This window comes from Callionymus lyra, chromosome 7, assembly GCF_982586985.1.
Source record: "Callionymus lyra chromosome 7, fCalLyr1.hap1.1, whole genome shotgun sequence".
NCBI classification, from domain to species: domain Eukaryota; kingdom Metazoa; phylum Chordata; class Actinopteri; order Syngnathiformes; family Callionymidae; genus Callionymus; species Callionymus lyra.
The window spans coordinates 4,872,611-4,878,990 of NC_141824.1; positions in this window are offsets into that span (position 1 = coordinate 4,872,611).

A 6,380-nucleotide genomic window follows, 5' to 3' on the forward strand; every position below is an offset into this window, starting at 1 on the left:
CTCTTGTGAACCTTGACCCTGACCCAGTCACCTATTTTGACCCGATGTTCTGGTTCAGCTGGTTCCTTCACCAGGGCTCTGGAAACCTGTGCAGAGAGAGCCGAAACCAAAGATGTTAGTTCTTGCATGTAGCTTGATTTTTCAATCAAACTGACGTCCAGAGAGGGCACGTGACCTCCCTCTCTGGGCGGACCAGGCATCGGCCGACCTGTCAACACAATTTTGAACTAGCACAAACCTTAGCTATCTTAGCTTTAAGTGTCTGATTAGCTCTTTCAACGAGGCCTTGAGATTGAGGATGATAGACTGACCCATAACTGTGAGTAATCCCTAGGCTTTGTTCGATCTCATGCAACATGGAGTTATTGAAATGTGTTCCATTATCGGACTGAATGCGTCTAGGAACCCCATATCTGGGGATGAGTTCTGTTTGTAGCCATTTAACAATGTTTTAGCATCTTCTTGTCTGGTGGGAATAGCTTCCACCCATCGAGAAAATCTGTCTACCATTACCAACATGTATCTCTTACCCTGCACCCTTTGTTCTATTCCCATATCAGTATAGTCTATACTAATATCTTGGAAACAAGCTGTAGGTACTGGATAAGAGCCCATTGGTGTTTTAAATGGTTTCTTTGGGTTGTGTTGACCACAAGTAGTGCATTCTTCACAGAACATTTTAGAGATGCTTTCTAAATGTGGGTGCCACCACAGGGCACTTATGCGCAAGAATGTCTGTCTTTGCCCTTCATGGGTCTTTCGAAGCGCTTCTGGTAGGAGTGGTTGGACAAGCTTGGCAGGTGCAACGATTCTTCCATCATGTGACCTCCACAAGCCTGTGGGGTCTTTGGTTCCACCTTTTCTTGTCCATTCTGACCATTCATATGGACCTGCAGCTTCTTGGAGTTCCTTAAGTTGTTTCAGCGTTAGCCTGTTGTCGTCTGGTTCTGTTGGTTTGAGAATCATAATACCTGCTCCATAGTCTCCGGCTTTCTTGGCAGCTTCATCCGCAGCGTGATTGCCTTTGGCTATTCTGGAGTTGCTGTACCGATCATCGATTTCAGCCAACTGAGCTGATGCTGGTTGTGGAATAACTCCTTCTTTGACAGTGTGGATCGAGCCGTCCGGCATTTGTTGAACCACTGCATATGAGGCTTTGTTCAGTCCGTCTTCTCCTCTGTAACAACAACCATCAGTGTAAAGCCACATATCTGGTACCTGTAATGGTGTATTCAGGAGGTCCCTCCTGATCCTGTTTTCCATTATGGCGAGATCTTCACAGACATGTGGTTCACCTGATCCAAAGTTTCCAGCCATGTTTCTTTCAGCTGTGGCGTAGGTAATGTGTGGTTGGGTACAGGTACGCTGGATTCTTGTTTTTCTTGCTGTGGAGAAAGTGAATTCTTTGCTTGTTAGGAAAGCTGACACTCCATGGTTAGTGTGAATCTCCAGTGGGTGACACATAACAATGTGTGCTGTTTTGGCAATAGTCTTTGCAAGTGTTGCAAGGTATCTTGTACAGGCCGGCTGGCCTGCTTCAATGGCGTCGAGTTTTGATGAGTGGTATAACAATACTTTTCTTTCTCCCCCTTTTTTCTGATACTACACTCCATGGAGATGTGAGTGTTCAGAAACATCAAGGTGAAATGGCAGTTTGTAGTCAGGGGGCATAAGTGCTGCTGCTTGAGCCAGTACCTGTTTGACGTCGGTAAAGGCTTCTTCTGCCTTCGTTGTCCAGTTAAGGAGGGCGTTCAGGTTTCTTGCACCCACTTCACTGATCAGAGCTCTGAGCGGGGCAGTCCTTGGCGAGTAGTCAGGAATGTGTGACCTGCTGTATCCTGTAAGGCCCAAGAACGAGAGCATACCTGATACGGTAGTTGGTTTGGGGTAGTGCAGGATAGATTGTCTGTGTGCTGATGAGACGCCAAGTCCTTCAGCTGAGATGAGTCTTCCCAGGAATGTCACTTCTCTGCGGCATAGCTGGACTTTTTCTTTCTTGATTTTGTAGCCTTTTATCTGCAAAAGCTTAAGCAAATCTTCTGTTGCCGACAGGCAGAGTTCAGCCGTCCTCCCGGCCAGGAGGAGGTCATCGACATATTGGATCAGAACGACACCTTCAGGGAGGGGCAGTTCTAAGAGGTGTGTCTTCAGTGCTCTGTTAAAGATTCCAGGAGAGTCTCTGAAGCCTTGGGGCAGTCGACTGTAGGCATACTGTTGACCTGCAAACGTGAAGGCAAAGATAGGTTGCGACCTAGGGTCCAAGGGGATGCTGAAGAATGCGTTAGCCAGATCAATGACTGTAAAATACACTAGGTCTGGGCTCAGACTGCTCAGTGTGAGGTGTGGGTCCGGGACAGGATGCACATCAGGGATGGTGTTGTCATTGATCATTCTGAAGTCTTGAACCATTCTCCAACCTTTGCCCCCAGCTTTCTCCACGGGTAGAATGGGCGTGTTCCATGGAGATCTGCAAGGATAGATAACACCTGCGTCTACCAGACCTTGAATTGTCGGCGTGATTCCAGCCATCTGCACAGGGGTGAGAGGGTACTGTCTTTTGTAGAGAGGGCGACCTGTGGGATCCGAAGGTGTGACGGTGATAGGGGCTGTGTCGAGAACGCCGACGTCATGGGGTGACGTAGTCCAGAGGCCGTCTGGGATACGATTGAGGCAGGCAGCTGCTCCTGGATGATCTGTTTGGGATAGACCATGGTGACGGGGCAGGGGCAGGTGCTCTGGAAAGGACACATCAGTTGTACACACATCTCTGAACCACCACATGTGGTACCGTGTACTCTTTATTGTAGGCAGCTCCACTTCTGGTCCTGCTTCTTCCTCTTGTTGAAGTCCTCTTGACAGGTTCAGTTTCAGTTATCTTCAGGTTTCCTCAGCCTCGTACGGTGGAGGAAGGCAGCTCATCTTTGCTTGAATCTGTGACATATGCAGAGCTTGGAGATTCATTTGGTATTGGGCTTACTTGTGTGGAGGTCTTCCGGATTTTTCAGCTTCCTGTTTTTTATCTTTGGATGGTGGGGTAGAGTTCCTGCGGGTGAAATGCTTTTCAGAATAACCTGTGTGGCGACCCCTGGGGTGGAAGTCATCCTCTAGTTCCTGGTAGTCTCTTACTGTGGGAGAACCTGGTATGGTATCCTGTAGGTGAGATGCAATAAATTCATCAACATCTTTAATGGTTAGGCTGCCTCCTCTCACGCCTTCTTAGTTTGATGCTTGTCCGTCGGCTCTGTTCAAGAATTTAGTCATGGCTACAAGTCTGTTTCTCAATTCATTCTGAGTTACCACTTCATCTACTGTAATGCTTCCAGTTGTAGTTTGTAGTAGCGGTGCTTGGACAGCAGATGGCGCTGTTGGCTGTAGTAGCGGTGCTTGGACAGCAGATGGCGCTGTTGGCTGTAGTAGCGGTGCTTGGACAGCAGATGGTGCTGTTGGCTGTAGTAGCGGTGCTTGGCTGTATCTGGACCTGCTCAAAAAATGGATTGAGGGGAGAGAGGTGAGTGGGTGTGCCAAGTGTAGTATACGGAGGCGGAGGAGGTGGAGCAATATCGGAAGTATCAGGTTGCGTGATGTAATCAGCAAGACTGGTTGTTGGCGCGGGTGCAGATGTAGAAATCATTAATGCAGCGAGGGTGGGATACAACCCAGCATGGGCGTATCCGGCTTCTTTGTCTTGCCGGGAGGGTGCGTCTGCAGTTTTAGCTTTGGGCTGTAGATGGCGCTGTTCATAGCACGTCTGAATTATTACTCCTCCTACTCGTGATTCTGTTTTCACCATCTCAAAATGGTTTCTGGCAGATGTCTTTTTTATTATTCCACCAGCAGATTCTTCTTCTGTTGCATCTATTTTTGCTTTAAGATGCCTTTCTCTGAGATCTTTAGCTATGATCTCGAGGGCTTTTTGATTGAGGGGCCCTCCGGCTCCCATCCAGCCTTCAACCGTCCATCTATTTAACAGTTTATTCGCTACTTTCCCATCCCCCTTTTCATAATCTTTACTTACTTTAACCTTAGTCTTTATTCTTTTAGCCCACTGATCCCCCACATTCGCCATTTTAGGTGTGCTCGGTAGACAACACGATCACCGTTTTTAAAAAAAAAATTTAAGTAACTTGCTGTGTCCCGAACACCCTACGCACACACAAATTTCAGCAAACAGTAAATCTGTTTTTTTTTTGTTTTTTTTACAGATTATTGTTTCTTGAACTCACACAATCCGCACACACAAATTCAGCAAACAGTAAATCTGTTTTTTTTTTGTTTTTTTTTAACAGATTATTGTTTCCTGAACTCACACAATCCACAGTTTGTCACAATCCGCACTGTTAATTTAGTTTGTGTTATATCCCAGCACCAATCCAATAAGAATGCTTAGAATACCCACCATGAATATTGCGAAAATTAGTAAATTCGTTTTCCACACACTCGGCAAGTCTTTCTTCAACCCTTCAATCTGATCAAAAATCAATTCAAGTGTAACTTCACCGTTTCCGTCTTCTTCAGTCAAACCAAATCTACTCCAAAATCTTTCTTCTACTGGTCCGAGATTTTTAACAACAACTTACGAAATACCCAGGATCGTCAGCTTCCTCAACCTCAATGTCATCAACTAAAACCTCCTGGACTTGTTCCGGAACCGGTCCACTCATTAACTCAAAATTTTAATTTATTGTATCACAACCACTGCTATCGTACTGCGTCTTTACAGCTACGCATAGTCCCGAAGGAATTGTGCTTCGTCAAATATTTTCTAATGTATCACATAAATTTAAATTTCTATTGTATCACAACCACTGCCACCGTATTGTTTCTTACACAGTTCACGCGATTATTGTGTTTTCTTACAACTACGCCTGGTCCCGAAGGAAATGTGTATTCACCAAATGTTTCTTATTGTATTACGAACACTGCCAGCGCCCTGTTTTGTCCACAGCCACGTCTGGTCCCGAAGGAATCGTATATCCTACCGCCCCTCTATCGGAGTTAGGCCACGGTAGGTCCCGTAGGATATTTCTCTTTTCACTCTTTTCCTCGTTATTCTCTTTTTAACGGTATTCTCTCTTTAAAACCTTAAAATAAAACCTTAAATAAACGGGACATTCAGAATATATCTGCTCAAAATTTATCCTTAAAACGTTTAACTTTTAACTTAAGTCTTCATACTCACACCCAGTACTATTGATCACACAATTTGGTATATTCAATCACAGAATTTTGATTATAACAGGTTTCTGCTTACCTCTTTTAGTAGAGCTCTGGTGATCAAGTTCCCGAGTATGGGCAGAATCCTCTCCGGATCTCGGCTGGCCTTCTGGCTCGTTCCGACTCCGTCTGGACGGGACGCCGATCTTTGAGTCGAGTCCTTGGTCCGTTCGATCGTTATCAAACCATCCTCTGCTACCAAAGTTTGTTGTGAATTTGGAAATCAGGCAGTAGGAGAATTCAAAAGGTTAAAAACAAAATGCTTTATTTCAAGCGTAAGAGCAGATATATGTCGGCAGTCCAACGTGCACGGACCTAAACGGAACAACCTCTCAAGAGAGCTGATGTTCCAAAAAGGATACCTAAGCAGAGTGCGCAGACTCGTTTTATACTAGAATCTTAACAATGATCAAAGTCAAAGATGCAGGCGGGCGTTGTTTAGCGATACGCGGCCTGGTTGGAGCACTGGGTTCCTCCTTCGTCGTTGCTCCCCCTTACGGTCAGATCCAGCGGTGTCTCTTCGTGCCGGGCCCCAAATCTAGTTATGTCCAGTTCTGACGGTTACCAGGGTGCCGTTATCAACTTGACATGCCGATGGTTATTAAACAGGGAGGTTCCGCGCGTTGACCTCGAAACCTTCGGTGCAGTCTCGGGGCTGAGTCACAATGTCCATGTGTCTGTTCACCTCAGTAATTTTCCAAAAAACAGAATGTTGCATAACACATATATCACATTTGTATGAATTAATTAAAGAATATCCCCTTTAATGATTAAGACCCGCACATATATTTTACTCATTAACCTCGCGTCAGATACAAATTACATTACCCATAAGGCTGCTAAAAGACTGAGGTTAAGAAATGAGAAGATAACTTAAGTTGTGCATGGGGTTGGTGGAATGACCATGAAGGTGAACACACAAAGCTATCTCCTCAAAGTCAGAGTCAAGACTCCAAAAGGAACAGAGAGGGCTCATGAAATGGTCTGCTACGGCTTGGACAAGATCGCCAGAGTGCATCAAGTAATTGAACCAGAGAAGTTAAAAAAATTCTTCCCAGAAGTTAAACTGAAAGAACTTGAAAGGCCAGAAGAGGTTGAACTTCTCATAAGCCATCGAGAGGAAAGACTCGCACCCCAGAGAGTAAAAATCATCGGAGACCTCGTCT